Below are 23,617 nucleotides of genomic sequence, written 5' to 3'. Positions count from 1 at the left end.
TAAAATACTATTTCTATAAGTAAATCTTTATCGCAAACTTTATGATAGCTGATTTACATTAAAAGTGGCAGATCATCTTTTTTTACTCCATGAGGTGAATGAAGTACACCGCAACGCACCTGCATATATTATAAAATGCATAACGCTTCATCAAAAAGAGAGGTAGATCTTGTAAGAGGAAGGATGACAAGTTGGTATATTTGCCTTTCTTCTCTGATTTAAAAAAAAATGCTCTTAGTCATAAGTATGTTACTCAGTACTCGTTTCCTAGCACATCCCTTCCAGATCTATAAGAAAATACAATTGGAACAGTTAACAAAAGGACAAAAAACAATACTAGTCATTTGAGATACATAAGTTCGCCTGTTCTTGAGATTTTTTTTTTCTTAATTGCAATTATAAGATTTCCACATATGTTGCCCCCTACATCCCAACAACCAGGCTTTGTGATTTGCCTTAACTTTAATTTGCACTATCGATTTGAAGATGTTTGTATAAATAACATACTAAAAATGCTGTTGCTGTTCTTAATGAATTTTTTTTATCCTATATAAACATCCAGAAGTTGAACTTTCATCCCCTACTTCAGATTACATTTGCAATTTGTTGTAACACTTCGATTCGTTATCAGGTCCTCATCATATCCCAAGACTGCATGGATTAAAAAAATTTGAATTTACTCTACCAAAATGTTTCATGTATTAAAATTTACATTTCCAATGTCTTAATTTGAGATAAAATTACAAATACTCAATGTACTTTATTTCTCAATCAATTAATGTACTTCTTCATCGATAGGCGCAGTTAAAAAAAATCACGTGCAGGGCGGCACAAATAGCTTGAGAGAATTAAGCGGGGCTTGTAACATGTGGATTGGTGAAATCAATACCATGTATATAAGAAATAACTGTCAGATTTTTCAAATTTATGAAATTTATGAAGATGACCAATCGATTGGCTTGAGTGGTAATTTTATGCATGAACGCCTTAGGCAATTATGCAAATCATCCCGAAAGTCAATCATGATCACATCAAGAAATCGAAAACTAGACAATTATTCCTTAAATAATCTGGACCACCCTTGGCTAGAGAAGATGAAAGATCTGTAGCTACTTCGATTCGATCTTGAGATTATTCTTTTTAATTCTATACACATATCTTTATATATTTTCAAGTAAAACATGTCATTGATCGTCTGGATGAAAAAAAAAAACATTATAACTCTCCTTCACAATGATACATGTTTATGAACATTGGTAATTATTCACTGCCTGTGGATGCTCAATTATTTTATTCAAATGACCTTTTGAACTGTTCTTACCTGGTTCTTACCTGGTACATGTATCAAAACGATTTAATGATATAAGACTTTATCTGATCCTAAACGATCCCCAGTTACTCTATCGGTTAATTTTTGTTTACCGACAAATTCCATTTGAATTTACCCCCTATAACCAGCCAATGAGATTAATGAGATTGAGATCAGCCAATGAAATTAATAAAAAAAAAAATCAAAGGACAATCGCAACCTCTCGGGCCTTTCCGACAAGCCAAAAAAAGCCACGAGGTGATTCGATTTTTCAAACGAAGAAAAAAAAGTATTTATAGGGTTTAACGTGGTGCATTAGAGAAAGCAGCATTAAATTTGGCACATACATTTTTTCTTATTCAATGATAATCTAACGGTCTCAACACTCCTTTTTTTAAAATTCATTTCAAGGCCAATAGCTATTTCTCAGCATATCATGCCTGATCGACGACGTGGCCGTTGGGAGAATGCATAGATAAAAATAAATATATACATGGATAGATTGTTGAAAGTTATTTTAAAAAATCTTATGCCACTGAGACTGAAACTTATTTCTTTAACTTAATATTCGATCTGAAGAGCCGAATCATACTGCGTACGAGTACCAAATTCATAAAAAAAAACTATCTAATTATGCATACATGTACTTACCGAATGAATGTACACATATTTTGCTTTTTATCTAACTAGGTCATCATGAATGAGGTTTCAAGCAGATAGAGCTTTACACGTCATGCGATAATCGAAGTTGTCTCAACATTATTTAAACTAAGGATCGAATATCGGGCAGCGCGAAGGCAATTTTATATTATAAATATTGATTTTTTTAATCCAGACGATTTTTTAAAATGATTTATACCTCATGAAGGATCTCATGTGTCGTAAATGTTGAAATATTTAAAACTAGCAATAAAACGTTAAATTGACAAACTGTAAAATATATAAAGATATAAATTTAAACAGTTAGACAAAACACATAGGCCCCTAGTTGTGCGCTCGGCTTATTATTTTAAAGATAAATTAATGATTGTTTTGTGTTTCAATTGTCGATAAAAGATCAAAGGATTGAGGCAAACAAAAGCCTATTTTTTAAAGAAATACGTAACTGGTATAGTGTTCATTTTCGATACACCTAGCTTTTTATTGATCTCAAATACAAAAAAAGACACGTAACTACTTTACCGGGTTATGTAAATTTTTTCTGCAATAGCTGCGACCGTTCATTCCAGTAACAACAAACAAAGAAAGCATTTTATTGTTTATATTTATATCTGTTTAAATAATCAATTAAAGAAGGATTAAAAAGATTAATTTTTGTATTAATGATGCGAACGTCTTTATACGTTTCATTGATGGAACAGCAACTGATTAAGAAATCTGTATTGGCGACCTGCCTACTGTAGTTTATGCAGTGATGAACGCAATGGGGTTTCTTAAGAAATAAAGAAGAAAATATTCAGTGGATGTAAATATAAATGTATGTTAATTGCACAATTATTGGTAGCTGCAGATCTGTAGCGTTATGGTTTTATATTTACATTTGCAAATGTTTTCCTTTATATAACACTACTGAAGGCAAGCGTTTTTATAACTGTATAAATACAGGTACGGGGTCAAGAGGTCATAGATGTGCGTTTGGATAAACGTTCGACGTAATTTATCTATGACGTCATAAAGGGTTGACGCGCGTTTAGTGGATTACGTACATGCCTTTGGGTTTGAAAAATTAACGCATTTCACACGTTAAAAGTGACAATCAGGCAAAACATAAAGTATGAATAAGTCACAAATGTAAATATAAGTAATAAGGTATCATTTTTAAGTTTTATTGAGATGTAAAACGGGTTGGCACATGATCAAATCTTCCATAAAGCCTTTATTTCTTAAATATATTTGTCTTTGACCATAACGCTACAGATCCCATAGTGCAAAAAAGGCGCACTTTACGGCGCAATATTTTTTGCGCTCTTTTGGGGAGAATTTCTCCACTTTCTAGCTTTGGTCAATCAACTACCTTTCACTCCCTAATTCTAGGCACATTCTGTAGCCAATATGTATAGTTTACCCACCCCCTTACACTTATAGTTGTCTCTACTGGCAATAAACTCGCTGGATATGAATTTTCAGTAATCTAACAAATAATTTTAATCAAGCAAGTTTATCACTTGTAGAGACGACTATAAAGGTTTTGGAGATGTCTAAAAAAAATATTAATTAAATAATGTGAAAGGTAGTTGATTGACCAAAGCTAGAAAGTGTCAGAAAACAACAGTTATACTTTTTTTTTTAAACCACCCAGTCTTCAGCTACAGTGACATAACGTAATGGATTTGGTTATCGATTTGAATATAAGTGAAAAAGATGATCGAGAAAAAAAAAATAACTACATGTTGCTGTTCCGTCATTGCAAACATCAAATTTATTTGTCATTCTGTTCTTGGGGGTGTTTACATGTATGAAGCGAATTGATTTCTGACCAATTATGAGCTTTAAACAAATTTTTCAAATTTTTTTTTTTGTAAATAATGCGTACCTTCATGTGATATTCTCAAAGAAAGGTGTCATCTATTTCACACTCCAGCTGATAACAATAATTATATTATTTCATTATATTTTGACGCTAAAGTGGAAGGGATTCTCTTCATCTGAATAGTTGTAAAGAATTCTGAAAAAGAAAAACATAGAACTTCAGTCAAATTTAAAGATTTTTTCCAATGCAGCTAATGGAAAAACCGCTTTTATTATGTTACATATGAAATAACATCATTTTCCTCTTCCGCCTCTTATGCATGCAGTCAGTACTTAGTAATACATGTAACTCGGCCTCGGAAATGAAATGGGCCAATGGCAATCACTTCAAAGGGGATATTTAAATTCTGAAATTCTTTGGGTATTTTTACCACGTAATCCCTGTCCCATTTCACCTTTTACATCTGTTCGATGGAGGAAGTATTAGATCTTGAACAGTATTCTGTCTTAACAACTATTTGCTGATAGATCGTTCTTTCGTTCACAATTCTTATTTTCGTATTAAACATCAACTGTGTCAGTGTGTGTTTGAAAATTATTTGACCGCACGTGATATATGTTTTGGACGTTTAAATTTTTATGATTCAGGTAAAAACTTTTAAACTGGACTTTAGAGAGGGATGAGTGAATGCTATACACTCACTTTTTCACTGCAACAAGCTAAAGAATAGATGCCTATTCTTAAACCATTATACATGTAAGATACATTTGCAGTCTGAATTAGCGTGTGGATATTAAGAGTTAAGTATGCTTTATTATCTGCAAGCCATACGATATAATGTTACACATGTATATATAAATGATTTTTTTATTTCCCACAAAACAAGGTTTAATTAAATATATATGAGATGTTGTGTTCTGCGTAAAGAAAAAAAGCAATGTTTGTTTACCTTGACAATGTTCTACCATCAACTATTCGACTTCTTAAACAGAAGAGTTCCAGTCAGGTTCAAAATTGTATATTAATGAATATAAAATATAAATAATGGTGAACTGCGCTTAAATGCATACCCTGCAACCAACATTGTTTTTATTTATTGATCAATATTATTTTATTTACTTATTTTTTACATAAATTGGGGGGGGGGGCGCCTAACAATATTGATTCATCTTATGTTCTTTAACGTTTCAGGACGTACATGTAGGGTCATCAATGAAAAAAAATGTTTTGTTCAAAAATCAAAATCCAGCACTTTATATGAAATATAATATTCGTATATAGATGTACAAACTAATGAACAATTATGACTGAAAAAGTGAACTTGTTAATTTTTCGTTTTTAGCAAGGTTTAGATAAATATAAAAAAAAATTGAAATACTTCAGAAATTTTAAATCCGCATGAAATTGGACTTTCGGCTTGCACGAACATTTTTACTATAATTCACCTCGAGTATTTCACAATGTCATGTTCTAAATATTGAGATACAAAAGTCCATAAACGTGATCATTGTTTTAATTTTAGATGATGAACATAATTCATGTACCGTATATGAGTTGCATATCATAAGGTTCATTAGTTTACCGGTAATGACACATTGATGGATAAATGCAGGAATAAGCGTCGCTTTGTGCCTTAAATTAAAAAAAAAAATCCCGAATGATATATAATATTATAAAGAATAATTTTTTATTACATTTATTTCATTTTATTGTATCAAATACTTGATTATTTATGTATTTTACATGTAGAATAAAATAATAAAATTTAAGATCAAATTTAAGAACTAATAGAATATATATTTTCATGATTCTTGGTAATCTATGTACGTATATAACATGCAAGTTCCCTTTTAGAGTTATCTTTCTTGTTACAAACTATAAATTGAACTGGCCTGAACAGAACAGGAAAGCCAGCCACATTGTTTATGAACAATTATGAAAATATTATCATGGGTATCATTGAATGACAATTTTCAAAGCACACTTTGTTGGCGTATCGCACTGGATTGAATAGACAAGTTGCTTAAGTGACTGTTCTCATAAACATATATTGTACTTGTTTTCTGCGATTCATTACAAAACCTTTCCATTGATTTTCTTTCGGTTACAACATTATCATGCTATTTGTTCATTCATAGTTCATGATAAAAAAAATCGCGCTCCTATCACTGCGTATTCTTCCCTTAAATCTGCTACTGCATATGATCTAATCAAAAATTGGAGAATTTATCTCTCCACGCTAAACTTTCCTTTTTTCTTCAAATTTCTCCATAATATTGAAATGTATAATATAATTGAAAAGTTTCAGAAATTAAATAAAATATTACCGGCCACCGTGGTATTTTATCCTGAAATGTTGTTTTAGCCTAACTCTATTTTCGTTTCTAAGAAAAAAAAAGAAAATGGATATGATTTCGCTGAGTACAGATCTAGCATGTTTTTTCTAGCATATTTCATTTAGGCACAATCTGATTGAAACCAGCTGTTCTGATACGATACGGCTGTACTACGTATCAGAACAGCTTATTTTAATCAGATTGATATCAGTATATTTCCAAGGACTCTATATAGGTGGCTAAGCCTACGTATATATTTTAATACAGTATTAAAGATACAACTCAATTTGATTTCGTGATGACACCAGTTTTCTACCCACTCTGTATTATATGGAGGGTTATTTAGAAGACGTATATAAGAAGCGCTGTCATATTCACTCTGTAACACCCCCCCCCTCCCCCCTCCACAACCTCCAACAACACACAAATCATTTCCCGTTTATTCTGGAGATAAAAGAAAAGAATTTAACAGCTCGCTGAAATTTATTCATGATTTGTATTAATCTAGACATTCTAAAGGAAATCAGATCAAGATAACAATATGATATGGTTAATCCTTTGAACAATAACTTGCTAATACATTAAAACAAGATGTGTTACGGTGTTGCTGAACATAAATGCAAAGGCGGATTCAGGCCGACGAGCCGGGCATCCCCTTTATTTTGTTAATTTTGTTTGTATTCTCTCGGAAGAAAGCTCTGTACTTTTTTCAATAAAATCTAATTTTTTATCCTTCTAATCGAACGTTATGGAGTACATACTATAATTTTAGCCCTGATCTTCCTTTTTTTTGTCATTCTGTTTGTACCCAAAAACTTTAACCTTTTCAATAACTTTTTGGCGCTATGTTTTTTGTATTTCACAAACAAATCTTGTTTGATCAATTTTCAAACAATCATAGAAAATGCATAGAGTTTGCTTTTTTATTGGGATTTCTTGGCAATGTTTCCGAGAATTGATATTGTTTAATATTTTTCATCTTTCCTTTTTTTTGTTATCAATGCACTCCTACAAATCACTTTGTATACAATTGCATTAATTAATGTTAGATACAGTGTATATCATAATGACCTGACTTTCCAAATTAAACTGAAACTCAAAGTGCTAGAATGCACCATTTAATAAAATTATTACTTCTTTCACTTTAAAAGCAACTACTAGACTAAGTGTATAACGATCTACTTTTCTTTATTTTTATTGTAAATAATGTAAGAAAATGCACATGCATAACATGCATACTGAAAAAAAAAATCCAGCAATATTACAAAAAACACAAGAGAAAAAAATACTTGTTAATAACTAACCTTGTCAGTCAATTGCACGCAGCAATGTATTTCCGGAAGCTTTTGTAATGCATGTATACTTTCCTGTCATTGTTTTCAGATGTTAACTTTGTAACACTTTTTCGTATAGATAAAGGCGATGCCAAACGGTGAGTAGCGTATTTTACACGATCATGACAAAGTGTACCCAACAGCTATTTTTAGTCTGCAAGGGATGTTTTTTCATCGATGACACCTGATCACATATCCGTTTGTAGAATTGAAGTAATTGCTGTGACAGAACTGACAGTGTTTGTTTATCAATGGGAATTTTGAGCAATATTAAAAAGCATCATCTTCACATTTCATACATCGTGATTCACACTCAGAGCCAGCATCAATCACAGTAACTGTACATTGACAGGATTTTGAAAACATGCCCATGTATGGAGACTTACGCTCACCTGAGTAACTGTTGTCTTGCTGTTTTTAATCAAATTTACTCCCTTGTTAAACCTTTATTAATACCTCCCTTTACCCCAAAATTTTGAACAATTTATAACCATATCTATCTCAAAGAGCTTCCAGATAACTTAAAACTTCTCTGCTCCAGTGGTTCATGACAAAGGGATTTGTTGTGATGTCATTTTATTTTTCTAAAATTTCATTACTGTATCTCTAAATGAAAGGGAATTGACTCTTTATTTTAACAGTTTAAAATTCTCTTCACCCAAGAATGCTTTGTGCTTAGTTAAAATCGGACAAGAGGTTCTTGAGAAAATATTGGAAATTAATAGGCGAGCTGATTGACGGACAGAGGATGGGCAACAGGTGGTAAGAAAAGCTCACTTTTACTTTCAGCTAATGTGAGCTAAAATAAATACAAATTACCATATGAATCTTTCTCTTTTTTTACATTAAAATAAATTCATACATGCCTTTCGAAAATTGCCATTAAATGGCGTCTAGAGAGAGAAAAATGCCCACAATTACTTTTTTCAAAAAATCGATCATATATAAAAAAATCACTGAAATGAAAGAGTTCTCATACACAAAGCTAATTTACACTTATCTATACGTAAGAAGTGCATACTCACGTCTAGCACTCCCAGGAAGAATAATGAAAGGGAAATTGAAAGGGAAAGTTTTAAACACATGAAGGTCTGATAAGCCTACAAATTATCTAATGGAAAACCTTGAATCTAGAAATATGCATGTCGCGGAACTGCATTAAAAATTAGGCTTATTGTGTTTTGTCCTTCGCCCCAATGTCAATGGTTGAATTATATTCTCTCTAAAAGGGTAATGTATTCTGGAAACTTATCATGCTACATGTATGTACAGTGCATTATTTGACAAGCGAAACAAATAACATATTGTTACAATTACTGATGTTGGGAAGAACAATGTACTTGTTTTTAAGTGGCATTAATATCGAAACGAAACCGAAAGGCAGCTAGATTTACTGCGAAATTCGGTGATGTAGATCAAGGTTAAAGTTTTCAGCATATGGAAGTTTGTGACCGATTTGATATTTGGCATCAATATATTATGATCTTGAATTACCTATTGATTAATCGATTTTTTAGGCATGGAAAATGCCTCGCAGGTAGTTTTTTAAAAACATCTAATAATACATGTTAAATAAATAAAGTAATTAAATCAATTATATATAGTTCATTTCATACTTTAACTGTTCATTGACAATTATTTATGGATCGAGTTTATAAACATCGGGCTCAAGTTCCATATATTACAAACTTGTAAACAAGAGTTAACCGGAATTTCACAGGTACACTTTGTGAAACGTAACAAAATGTATAAGCGTGAGTACAGAAAAGTATTATAATACAAAAGTATTATAATACTTGCATTATACTACAAATCTCATCGTGTATACCGGCCTTTAGACGAACGAACCAAAATGATTAACATAATTTTTTGGTTTCACTTTAGCGTTATGTCAAAAAATCTTTTCATCTGAGTTTCTTATCAAGAACGAATTCAAGATACAAGGATCAATAAATCACCATTGTGACAGCTATACAACACCCATACATCCTATATATCATTAATATGGCGACTTATGTAATTATGTTTTTTTTTTTTTATTTTGCTTCTGTTACATACTTATTGGTGTATGTGCAAACGGACCACTACTTAATTTTATTTAAATAAACTTAAGTGCTATTTAAACAATAAGCATTGTGCATATCTATATGATATGCTTTACTTCGCTGAATAAACAAATTGGCTATGAAACATATAACTTTGGGTCAAAGAACTAAACTGCTCCAAATAGCTAGGCTGCTGCCAACACTGAGTGTGGAAGACAATGTAACTGCATGAGGAACTAGTGCTAATTGTAACGGGAACCGTTACAGATGTTCCCCAAACGCTCCCCAACTCCTTTTTGGTGCCATATTCCCTGTAAGCTTGATTAAATAAGACAAACTCTGTGCATTTTTGACTTTAATAACGTTTTCTCAGAAGGATACCAATTATATTCAAATTTTAGCATTTCACCCGCGCGCATGTGAAATCAATGCATGTGCGTTATGATCATATCATCTTGTCTACACTATCTACATATTTTAATATACGATGTATTAAAGCATTCAGTCCAAAAGTATGAAAAATCACTCTTTCAAGTGTATTTTTCATTTCACTCGTTCCAAATGCACGCACGTGCGTGCACGTGCATGATTACCATACCTTCTTGTAGGAGTCCCTTATATCTCTATATTCTAAATCCCATCCTGTTTGGTTGAAAAACAAAGGGATTTATAGCCATTTCAAGTTTAAGCCAATCAGATTGCAGCACACGTACATGCGTGTGATTTGATAATTTTTTTTCTATATCATATTTTAGGATATCCTAATGTATGACTATGTTTTAAATTACAAAGCATTTCGTAAAAAACAAAGCCATATAAACAAATATAGCCATTTAAAGTTTCACCCAATCAGATTGCAGCACGCGGGCATGCGCATGCTTTCATGAAAATTCTTATATATCATGTTGTAGATCTTAATAATGTAGGTCTATTTTCAAAATTTCAAAGGATTATGACAAGAAACAAGAAAGATATTGAGATTTTAGTTTCAGCCAATCAGAGCGAAGCGCACGTGCATGCGCGTGAGATCTTACTTTTTTGACCATGTCATTTTGTCTATGCTTCTAATATATACTTTTGATATGAGTTTCAAAGCATTTCATCAATAATTTAAATAGTTACGTCTGTATCAATTATATTGGGCATTTCTCATGTTGCACGTGCGAGCTCTTGCAAGCACATGTGCATGCACATGCTTTCATGACAAATCTTATATTACAGGCTGTAGATCTCCCTAATGTATGAGTATGTTCAAAATTTCAAATGATTTTATAAAAAAACAAAAAAGATATTGAGACTTTAGTTTCAGCCAATCAGAGCGAAGCGCACGTGCATGCGCGTGCGATCTTTCTATTTTGACCATGTCATCTTGTGCATACTACTAATATATCCTTACATTATAAGTTTCAAAACATTTCGTCACAAAATAGAAAAGATACGGTTATATCCATTATATATAGGTCATTTTCAGTTTTGCACGTGCGCGCTCTTGCAAGCACGTGCGCGCAAAATGACCTTGATTCCGCAAATCTACATAACATGCCTACTTACCCTAAAAAGGTTTCACCAAAGTCGGATGTGTAGTTTACAAGATCACTCGCGTACAAAATTTTCCCAGGAAGAAAAATAAGAATAAGAATAATAACTAGAAACTCTTGTTGCTACAGCAACAAAGAAGGTCTTCCGTTCTCCTCTATTAATCTGTATGCAGGATGTTTTTTTTCTATTTTAAAAAAGACAGACATATAATAAACTAGTAGACTAATTGTTCAGTGAACAATTATCGACCTTTCCACCTGTTTAAGTATTTCAATATCATTTGGGCTGAAAAAAGTAGAAAAAAAGCAAGAAAATAAATAAAACAGCAAATTTCATTTGTCTACTACGATTTTAGATCGGGCTCGCAGTTGGTATAAATAAACTCTAAACAGACTTCCTGGATTATACGAGTCGACTCGGGGATAAGCACGAATTCATTGATCGACTCGGGGATAAGCACGAATTCATTGATCACGCAAAGAGAGCACATTAAAAACATTGTAACACGCTCCTACATGTATGTGTATATATGAGTTTCAATGAGATTGTTTTCGAGTTAAGATGTAAGGGGTAGGGTCTGATTAAAATTATGATATACCTAATAATATGAATAACATGCATTTGATCTGCGCATCAAGACGGAAGAGTAAGTGAAAACGTTGTGAAATGTCCCATGTGCTCCTGCATCATATGTGCATTATACATGTATTAAAGAGATGTTTGAAAATAATCGATTTGAGTTGTTTTATGTTTGAAATGGATGGCGATAAATTATTTAAGAGCATGTGAGAAACATGAGCGAGAGATGCAAGGCAGTTTTTAATTATGGAAAAGGAAAACAGAGAATCGGGTTCGGGTTTTAACACTCCTGACCGAAATAGGCATGAAATTCAATGTAAGTAGCATAAATAAAATCCCAAACATGTAATTCTAGATGGGAAACACAGGGAAGAAACGTGTATTTCTTTTTACTATGCTGAAAGTCGCTATTTCTTGGGATTGTGTTATTCTAGAAAAAAAAATCAAATTTCAAATGAAATCAAGATTCATTCTATAAATATTAAATCCAAATAAAATTGAAATAAATTCCATACACTAAAGAAAGCAAGAGTACTTGGTATTAAAATGTCGTAATAGAGCAGAAGAATCGAATGATATTAACAAAAATTGCAGAAATAGCCAATACGGGCTTTAATTAATTTTTATGCTCAGCAATACAAAATCTCAGACAGAAAAAAATGCAGATTTTGCCGATTTTCACTAGAATTTCATTATATTTAAGAGACTCACCTTAAAACTCTTAGGACACTTTCTTTAAGGTCTTTTCTAGCTTTTACTCCGAATCTTATGTCGATATACTTGTCGTTTGACTTGTAGACATTTTCTCTATACTGCTGTTGATTTTTTTTTCAAGAAAGGAGGGGGGGGATAAAAGCATTTGTTAGAGTAAGAGTTGCAAATACCTCAACGACATTAAACTTGATTGTCACCTTTGGATCAATAGGGTTTATTTATCAAGGTCAAGGTCATCCAAAAGAGAGAGAGAGATAAACTTGAGATTAACACTTGAAGCTGAATCTAGATAAAGGTAATGAATATTTCTTTTTTACTTTTTGAGTAAGGGGTCAAAGGTCAAGGTCAAATATAAAGGTCAAAGTTATTTGGATTTTAAGCTTAAATCGACAATTTCTCTAGTTTTCCAATGACCTTGACGTACTCTTCAAGGTCAAAGGTCAAAACATCTCATGCAGTTGTGAGTCATGGATATTTTCTCTACACCACGTCGTTCAAAGCGAGGTAACTGCAATTTATATAAGCTATCTAAATTGCGTAGAAATTGATTTGGTATGGAAAAAATCGCTATTTCCTAGATTCATTCAATTAATATTCAATGTAAATAAAATTGAAATAAACTCTACATACAAAGGAGATCAAGAATACTTGGTATTAAAATTTCGTATTTGAGCAGGAGAATCGAATGCTCCTGACAAAAAGTGAAGAAATACCCAATACAAGCTTTATTAATTTTCATGCTCATCAGCATTTAAATTTCAGACAGAAAAAAATGTAGTTGTTGCCGATACTCATTAGAATTTCATTATATATACTTCAGAGACTCACTGTTAAACACTCAGGACACTTTCTTTGATGTGTCTTCTACCGCAATCTTTAAATTTCATGTCGATCTGTGTCGTCGTTTGAACTGTAGAAAATTTTTCTAGGTTCCTTTTGATTAAAAAAAAGAAAGAAAAAAAGGGGGGGGGGTATATAAGCATTTGTTAAAGTGAGAGATGTAAATATCCCCACGGACTCAAGCTTGATTGTGACCTTTGGGTCAATGGGGTCAAAGGTCAAGGTCATTTATCGAGGTCAAAGGTCAAGGTCATTCAAAAACCTTTTAAACTCGGCTTTAACACTTGAAACTGTATCAAGCTAAATATAGGAAAAACTCTTGGGTAAGGGTCAAAAGGTCAAGGTCAAACATCAAACTCAAAGGTCAAGGTCATGTGGCATATATAAGCAATGTAAATACTTTTTCAATGACCTTGACCTTTAAACCTAGATCTGGCTATGTTAACTACTCAGTTTGAGAATAGGAAATCAGGAGACCAGAAATCAATTTTTAACAGATATTTGTAGTTACTCTAGACATTTGCAGTCTGAATTACATGTTCTAAAATCATTTCAAATACTTTTTCTATAAAAGATATTTATGGGATAGTATGATACTCAATTTATGCAGTTTTTCTCTCATAACCGGAAGTTGCCGTTTTTGTTTCTGGTGGGACGGACATATATCAGAACAACCAATAAGATGCAATAATGTGATGCCGAGAAGTATTCTTTTATCACTTATGACGACCGGAAATGACGGCGAACGATCTTAACCTTAAGAGTTTCCTTACTTATCAAGATCTATTACTCATTCAAGTTTGGCGTCTCCATCTCTTACCGTTTCCGAGATCTCTTTGTGATAACTTCTCATATTGAGGACAGAAAATCACGCGACAGGAAGTGAATTTTACAAAGATGTTTGAGGTTACTGTAGACATAAGCAGTCTATATAACATATCTAAAAATCACTACAAATACTTTATGTATAAAAAATATTTATGGGAAAGAAAAATACGCAAATTATGTAGTTTTTTTCTTATAAACGGAAGTTGTCATTTTTGTTTCCGGTGGGACTGATGTATTTCAAAAATACAAATAAGATGTTATATTGTGATGCAAAAAATGTTTCATGCAAGAAAAGTTAAAAATTTTGATTTTTGGATCACTTCCTGTGACGACCGGAAGTGACGGCGGACGATCTTATCCCAACTGAATTTGCCTACTTATCAAGATCTACCACTTATATAAGTTTGTTGTCTTAATCTCTTATCGTTTACGAGATCTAGCTATGATAACATTTCATTTTGAGGACAGAAAATCACGCGACCGGAAGTGAATTTTCCAAAGATATTTGAGGTTACTGTAGACATTTGCAGTCTGAATAACATGTCTAAAAATCATTTCAAATACATTACGTATAAAAAATATTAATGGGAGAGAAAAATACTGAAAATATACAGTTTTTCTCTTATAACCGGAAGTTGTCGTTTTTGTTTCCGGTGGGACTGATATATTTCGAAACAACAAACAAGATGCTGTAACGTGAGGCCAAAAAAATTTCAAAAAAGAAAAGTTGAAATTTTCGATTTCTTTGATCACTTCCTGTGACGACCGGAAGTGACGGCGGACGATGTTAACCCAAATGGGCTTGCCTACTAATCAAGATCTATTACTTCTATAAGTTTGGTTTCTTAATGTTTTACCGTTTCTGAGATATGACTCAGACAAAATTATTTTGAAAAAAGCGGAAATCGGACATAACTGACGACCGGAAGTAAATTTTAAAAAAATGAAAAAAACGCCTGGGCGTATTTTCATTCTCTATCATCCCTGAAATTTTCAGGAAAATCCGTCCAGCCATCTCTGAGAAATCCGTCTGACCAGAAAACGGCAAAAAAAAAATAATAAAAAGAAACAGTAGAATCACTATAAGGTCTTCCGTCTGAAACGGAAGACCTTAATAATAAGAAACAGAGTAAAAACAATATGTTCCCCAACTTCGTTTGGGGAACATAATAAAGCTACTTTTATTGTAATCTGTGCGCATGTGCGGTATGTCTGAAGTGAGGGGGTTTAGTGATATAGCTTTGTCAATCTACTTATTTTCCTTCTTTGTTCTAATATTAGTAAATGTAGATGATGTAACATATTGGAGACGTAAGGAAGTCCATTTAGGACCTACAAAATATATTTTTGAATTCGATATAACGAATTGTCGAATTTGTAAAAACGAATTTTATTCGTTATAATAATTTCTTTGTCAAAACGATTTTGATCTGTTATAACAAATTTATTGAATTCGTTATTAAAATTCTAAGAACTTATGTATTTATCAGAAACAAGTACGGTTTAAACACCCAACCGTGTGACTCACTTTTGTAGCATTTGAATTAGCCACCAGGAAAACCACTGAGGATTGAATATCTTTGTGAAGCCATGACTCATTACCTATGATTATATCTGGATTAGAATTTTTTAGTCTGCCTTTTTTTTTCGCTGATCGTCAATTGAAAACCATCACTCTTTAAGGTACATCTGATCCTTTAAACTTGATGTAATTTGGTGACTGTATTAATTAATCCTGTACGAGGAAAGATGAAGTTTTTTCATACATTTTTCATTGAATGGTGATTCATTTAAATGTTCTTAAATACTTGTACTCAAACATGAAGTGCATGTTGCAAGATATTGAAAACCACGAAGACCGCATCCCCATCATGATGCATCATGTAACCCCTGTTAAATAAATGAGTTCGTGTCTAGATACTCTTTATGATACCATATACTGCATGAATCACAGCAGACATCTGCAGTTTTCCATGCAAAGCTCTTTTATGGATACTTAGTAACCTTGTGCCAGGATGGGAATCAGGTGTATACGAATTAACGATCAATATTATAGAACATATGATAAGTATAGTAGGGATTGTTTTCTGCTTTGCAGATCTAAAAGTTAATATTAAAAGCCGCAGCTTTTCCTGAGTTGCATTTTACCGCAGATGTTAGCGTGTTAGTTTCACAGGAAAATGATACTAGCCTAGGGCTTTTTATTGCTAGGTATCGAATCCCACAATTATTTTTTAATAAAAGAATAATTGTGTCATTTTAAGCTTAGCGTTATATTTTGTTAAAAGAAAAGACATGTACAAAAGGTGATATGTCAAACATATCAAACGTTTTCTGAAAAATCATGGATAGACGTTTACATACATTCATGTATATGTAAATTGATACATAATGAGCTTATAAAACATTTGTCAAAAAATTACCTACATAAATACTTTATAATTTCGTGGACCGGTAGTTGTGTAAAACAATATTTTCCAGACCATTAATGACAAGTACATATATTTAAACAATAAAATGCTTTCTTTGTTTGTTATTTAAATACTGGAATTAACGGAAGCAGCTGTTGCAGAAAAAATACATAACCCGCGTAAGCGTACGTGGGTTATGTAAATTTTTTCTGCAATAGCTGCGACCGTTCATTCCAGTAATAACAAACAAAGAAAGACATTTTATTGTTTATATTTATATCTGTTTTAATCATTTAAAGCAGGATTAATAAGATTAATTATTGTATTTATAATGTTTCATTGATGGGACAGCCACTGTAGTTCATGCAGTGATTAAAGCAATGGGTTTTCTTAAGAAATAAAGGAGAAAATATTCAGTGGATGTAAATATATGTTGATACAGAGCAAAGCAAGCACCATAAAATAGACATGGTAAAAACCATTGGCGGTCATATGGAGCACCAAATTATCAAGGAACGCTATGGAGAGCAGTTTTCTTTTTCATGTAGGTTGATTTTTTTTCTTTGTCCCCCCCCACTTCCTTTGCTACATCTCTGAACTCGCATCATTCAGTTTCCTAATTAAAAGTACTAACATGTACTTACATGAATCATTTTGCACTTACAGCTGGAACCTTCCCAATCTAGAACCAACCCATGTGTTCGATAGCAGGCCGATAAGGTATTACTGTATGGTAGAATTAAGACCGATTTTTATTGCAGAAATAATTTGCAAAGGTATAATTAAAGCAACATGACTCTTATCACAGAATCTAAATGAGGTTTAATGCAGGGTTAGTTTAAAACTCTTTATATGCGATAAAAACAGGTAATACGATTCTAATTGCAGTTAAACTTGTGCACACAGCATGCAAAGAAGATAATAGCAAACAGTGCAGATATATACCCTTGAGTTGTAAACGATACAAAAGTGTATTTAAAGAAGGTATAAGTAGAAGTTGAATTCTGGATCTTAAATTAACCTATATTGTCGACTTTGATAGTTAAAAAAAGGTACAGTTTCTTTAGTACATTTTATTAAATTAATATCATAATTTTTTCCGCCACTTCATAAACAAAACATATGCTGAGCATGTCAGAATGATGTAATGTCAATGCTTTTTTCATGTATTATCTCCTCTCGATCGCTAGCTAGCAACACTGTACATTAATATTTTTATTGCATTACGGATACTTGAAACTTAAATATAGAAAAGTGGGTAAATATAACTATTTGCCGAGTATGCCAGACAGGCATAGGACCAATGAGACCTAGAAATAATCGTATTTTCTCGGCCTTTTATTACACCTCCAATGTTTTACCGCCAAGACAGCGCTAGGTAGCACCATCAAACAAACTCTTAAATAAATTAATGTTGTAAGACCTCTTGTATTAATGGAGTATGGAGTTGAACTTCATTGAATGTAAAGATATCACTATAGACTTAGGGACTTTCAAGTCCGTCTATCAAATACTTAAATAAATTGGTTCCAAACGACTTCCATTGTATCAATTTTTAACATACCGTGGCTTTCGAGGTTGTTTTCCCGAATCCTGATACATGTAGAATAGCCCAAGAAGATACGAGTGGATCTAAGATAGGAGGTTACTAGAAAAAAAAACACAACGACATCTATTTTCAGTCTAGCTATTTTTATAGTTATATTGCATTGCCCACGTGAAAATTAATAGTAAATGACAGATCAATAGTTACAATCTGATTAGGTAGCAGAGGATATTTTTTTTGCAATCAAAACTTTGACTTAATATTGAGCTGCTTTTAAAATGTGCATTGAAAATTTTCTCTACATGTAATAATAGTATGAAGTAGTTCCTTGAATAATTTGAAGCTTTTAGGAATAATACATGTACAACTTACACAATGTGCCCTAAAGATGGCTGAGGGACGAAGCTCAAAATTTCATGTAAATCAAGCATATTTTCACTACTTCTCTGCAGTCGAAACTGCTTCCAGGCCCATGCTCACGACCGAAGCTACCACACAAATTGCAGAATAACATTTGTACATACCACTGAACAGCAAGAGATAATGACTCAACCATCTCATTTCAAGCTACAATTCCTCCTATGAATTTTTAACTGGCTTGCCTGTCTGATATCCGATACACATTTTAGACAGGCAATACCAGTCTAAACTCTCGCTGACATAGAATTTAAATTGTCGGGGAAACCAAAACAGATCACCGAGTGCAGTTCTCTGCATCTGCTTTTGATGCAACGGTCACAATATTTTCCACATACAAAACATAATTCTTTTTTTTCTTATGGACCTATAATTATCTCACACCTTTCACCTCGCCTGGGGGATTTTTAATTAGTTTGCGAAGATCCTATCACTACATCCCTACATTACCTAGATAGAAGAAATCTGCAACATTGTTTCACTGAAACTGACATATTTTAAATGTTCACTCACTGACTCAGCAGAAAACTGCGGCTTGTCTGTTTATAGCTCTGCTGCATCTATTTTTAGAATTCCTTATCACTTGTTGGGACAAACTGACCCACATGTTTCTATATTCACATGACCAAAACAGTGGCTTGAATCTTACTATGTGGTGTGAATTTTACGGAAGCGTATTAGTGCCACGCAATATTTTTTTTTAAGTTGGTAATTCCAACTTTAAAGTTGGAAATTCCAACTTTAATCTTGGCTTTTCCCCTTTAAAGATGGTAATTCCAACTTTAATCTTGGCTTTTCCACTTTAAAGTTGGTAATTCCAACTTTAATTTTGGCTTTTCCAACTTTAACGTTGGTAATTCCAACTTTATAAGTTGGAAATTCCAACTTTAATCTTGGCTTTTCCAACTTTAAAGTTGGTAATTCCAACTTTAAAGTTGGTAATTCCAACTTTAATCTTGGCTTTTCCAACTTTAAAGTTGATAATTCCAACTTTAATGTTGGCTTTTCCAACTTTAATCTTGGCTTTTGCAACTTTAAAGTTGGAAATTCCAACTTTAATCTTGGCTTTTCCAACTTTAAAGTTGGTAATTCCAACTTAAATCTTTATGGTTTTTCTAACTTTAATATTGGTTTTTCTACCCGCTTTTCTTAGTTTTTACTTTTGTTTAAAGTATCACAAACTTAATAAAAAAGGAAATAACACACTGAAATAGATTTGTGTGTAATTTATCATTGCAATCTAGGGGTAGGGGTCGAAATTGGCGGGGGGGGGGGTAGAAGAGCGGACGGAATTATGGGGAGTTATAATATGGCACTTTTATAATGGAAAATAAATATTAGCACATTAAAATGCATTGTTGAACTTTTTTTATCTGTGTTTCTTTTATTATTTTTTTGACCTTCCTTATGACCATACATAAAACTTCCAACTTTTACTTAGAAATCTTTATATTCCTTAAAGTTCTCTTGCGTAATTCTATTGAGAATAACTTCATATAAATTATATACACAGTATTGCGTACATGACAGGATTTCAACTTAACCAATTACAGATATTAGCTATTTATCATGTATTGTATGAAAGAATGAGACAGCAATTAAATACTCAATGTATAAACAAATTTTATTTAATCAAATGAATCATTTTCTGCTAAATTATATACAATATAACTAAATGTATCAATATCTATTCCGTACTGGCGCGGATTCAAGGGGGGGGGGAGCACCCCCTACCCCTAGATTGCAATGATAAATTAATAAGTAAATGCATAATAAAATCCTTCCTAAAACGTTAAAAGTTAAAGTTGGAAAAACCAAGAATAAAGTTGGAATTTCCAACTTTAAAGTTGGAATTACCAACTTTAATGTTGGAAAGCCAAGATTAATGTTGGAATTTTCTACCTAAAAGTTGGAAAAGCCAAGATTAAAATTGGAATTACCAACTTTAAAGTTGAAAAAGCCAAGATAAAAGTTGGAATTACCAACTTTAAAGTTGGTAAAGCCAAGATTAAAGTTGGAATTTCCAAAATCAAAGTTGGAAAAGTCAAGATTAAAGTTGGAATTTCCAACTTTAAAGTTGGAATTACCAACTTTAATGTTGGAAAAACCAAGAATAAAGTTGGAATTACCAACTTTAATGTTGGAAAAGCCAAGATTAAAGTTGGAATTACCAACTTAAAAAAAATATTTCGTGGCACTAATATACTTCCGTAAAATTTAGTAATATTATAGCTAACCTGTACAAAAAAGGATGCAATAAAACACTGTTGTCATGGAATCTGCAATAGTGACTAAAAGTATGCCCACAAAAAATATATGCAAGGAGTTGAATTTGTTAGATTTTCCCAAACCTTGGAGAGATATTGAAAAAGTGTCAAGGATGGATGAATGCTTGTAAACGGTTCATTGGCGGATCCAAGGGAGGGGGGGGGGGTTCCGGGATTTGGAAGCCCACTTTATTTTTTGTCAAGTGGAGAGAGAGAGAATGAAACATTTTCTGAGAATAAATAAAAATACATATATTTGTACGTCTAACTTATGTATTGAATAGATAGATTCTCACACATTAATTTTCTTCCACTCACTATTCCTTCAAATGATATGATTAAAACGGTTCTATATTATATGAACCGTTTTAATCATATCATTTGAAAGAACTAACATGCAACTCTTTGTTTTAAACACAACCCGCACCCACCACAATTTTTTTTCAAACGCCAAAAGAAAATTCTTTGTACTCTTTTGAAATGCTGCAAATCCATTCAAATTTAATTAAGCCTTCAGTAGTTTTTTTTATTTTCTTTTTAGATTCAAACTGGGGGACCATTTCAATAAAAAAATGGACGTAAACAGATATTATTTACCGAACCCTAAGATCTTCCATACGTGTGTGTGAATCTTTGCTTGAGAGTGTGTATGGGGGAGGGGGGTTATATGGACAGTACAACTCTGGAACCCCTCTTTCAAGAGTGACCGGATCCGCCTCTGAAACGCGAAGGATTTTCAACGAAAATGGGTATTATCCGTAAAATAATACTGGATATTATAGTATCGTTGAATCCAGAGTATCTAGTCAAGGCGGTGTAACCACTTTATAAAACTTGAACAATGGGATGGCATATTTTGCGGAGTCAACTTTCACCTAGATGCAAATGTTTCTAAAGGTATCACCAGTGAAGTCAGGATTAATGCGCACTGGAAACAAATACCTGTAGAGCTTAGTACATTTCATGATCTGCACCCAGACAGGCGTTTGTTCTGCTAAATATTTTTCATAATGTTGGAAACATTTGCATCTTCTTTATGTTTAAACCCAACACAACAGAACTATTAATTAAAAGTTGAATGTGCATGTAGATCTATGCATTGATATATCTGAATGCTTGTATCTCAGTTCCTTTTAGTCCTGAAGAGTTAAGAGATAATAAAGTACTTTTTGGCTTTCTCACATTTCAGAAAGCTCTTACCATGAGTCACTAAAGAATTGAAATTAATATAGTTTATTGCAATTAGAGTGGTTTGTCCTTTTGATGAAAAATAGGAATTCAGTTCATTACATAATTAAACATTAGACCACGGTAACATAAATGAAGAAGTGAAGAAGATGTGTTTGTGAAACACTGCCCCCCCCCCACCCCCTTGTGGTAATATAGCGAAAATTAAACTTTTCTTAAATGCAAATTTACATGTAATATATTTGTACCAAAACTAAGGTATTCTTACTGTTAATATACAATATAATAGTGAAATATGAAAGTAGGCTAAGGTTAAAGTTACTCCATAAGTACGGAAAACTCCAAGGTAAAAGTCAAAAGGTCATGATTTTTGGTATGCAATGAATAAAAGGTCTTTCCACAAAGAATACATATGTGAAGTATGAAGCTTTAGCCCTTCAAAGGTTATGACAAAGGATAATTTTTTTAAAGTAGGCCAAACTCCAAGGTCAAATGGCTTGCTATAAAATGAAAGGCCTTGTCATAAGGATTAAAAATATTAAGTATGAAAGCACTAACCCTAAACCTTTAAAAGTTATGGTTAAGATTTGCTATATAAAAGTAGGTCAAACTTCAAGGTCAAAGGTTCAAAGTTTTTAGTATCCAATGTAGGGTCTTCTTACAAGGATTACATATGTGAAGTATGAAAGCACTATATATCCCTTACCATTCAAAAGTCATGGCCAAGGTTAAAGTTTTTTCATTAGTATGGAATTTTGCAGGTCAAGGTCAAAAGGTCAAGTTAATATCCAATGAAAAGTCTTTTCACAAAGAAAAACATCTATGAAGTATTAATGTCCTGGTATCTTGTTTTCGAAAGATATGGCCAACTACCCTTAGGCAAATTTTAGGGTCAGAATATGAATAAAAAATTCCCAAAGAGACAAACAATCATGTTCTTTCCAAGCCTCCGTCTATATGTACTTTCAGTACTTTGATTGAGCATCATATTTCAATAAGATATACAAGGCCAACAATTACCTTCAAATGCACTCTAATATGCTAGCTATAAAATTACCTATAATATGTTTTCAAACCTCAGGTTTCTCTATTTTTTTTTTCTATTTTTTGACCGGTACTTAATCCGAAATCCTCTGCTTCCTTAGAATCGGATCTTTGTATATATGCCCCGAAATTTTAATCGTTGTAAAATGACCATCAGAATTTTGGAACGTAACAAAAATCTGATTTTAATCAGATTAGATAATTTAAACTGTTATTTCATTTCCGACTTTAAAGATAACTGAACTGTAAACATTCTAGTTCCTCTCTCTCCATTTCTCTTCTCATTGCCAAGTGCTGCATTGGCTTCTTAACATCTTTCCCCGCAGTCACGAATTTTAACGCATATACCATTTCCTATTTCTAACGCAAAATCACGCATTTACCGTTTCCCCGCAATCACGCATTTTCACGCACTTTAATAAGTTCATTTAATCTTCAATTTATTGCCAAATTCCAACTATTTTATACTTGCTTGAATCTCATAATACAAGAAAAGTCTTTTTCTTATTAAAATAATATTTCAGAATATTATTTACGCTAAACTTTAGAGAAATTTGTACCCTGCTATAAAGTGTTTGCGGGGAAATGGTAAAGTAATATTTCTATGACGCGAGCATTCAATGTAGATTGCATAGCAATTCTGTAAGTTGTAAAGAGTTAAATTTGCTCTAATGATTAATTGTACGACGGCGTATCCGTGCCATATTACGACGGCGTATTCAGGCCATATTGACAAAGTAATTTTTTTAT

At 32.6% G+C, this 23,617-nt stretch overlaps 1 long non-coding RNA gene across 2 annotated transcripts; it reads right to left on the bottom strand.

The window, feature by feature from the left end:
- Positions 1 to 186: 186 nt before the first annotated feature.
- Positions 187 to 18,480, bottom strand: LOC134273497 (uncharacterized). Of its 2 annotated transcripts, XR_009993408.1 has the most exons (4): positions 18,324 to 18,480; positions 17,970 to 18,053; positions 3,843 to 3,974; positions 187 to 287 (listed from the first exon to the last, which is right to left on the bottom strand). It is a non-coding gene; the product is annotated as an uncharacterized LOC134273497 (long non-coding RNA). The 2 variants fall into 2 exon arrangements; XR_009993409.1 differs by lacking the exons at positions 17,970 to 18,053; positions 18,324 to 18,480 and adding an exon at positions 6,107 to 6,443 and having other exon boundaries at positions 188 to 287.
- Positions 18,481 to 23,617: the final 5,137 nt, after the last annotated feature.

The sequence above is a fragment of the Saccostrea cucullata genome, unplaced genomic scaffold, assembly GCF_032062105.1.
Source record: "Saccostrea cucullata isolate Sc308-1 unplaced genomic scaffold, CSIRO_AGI_Scuc_v1 ctg1311, whole genome shotgun sequence".
Taxonomy (NCBI): Eukaryota; Metazoa; Mollusca; class Bivalvia; order Ostreida; family Ostreidae; genus Saccostrea; species Saccostrea cuccullata.
This window is presented reverse-complemented; position numbering and strand designations above follow the sequence as displayed.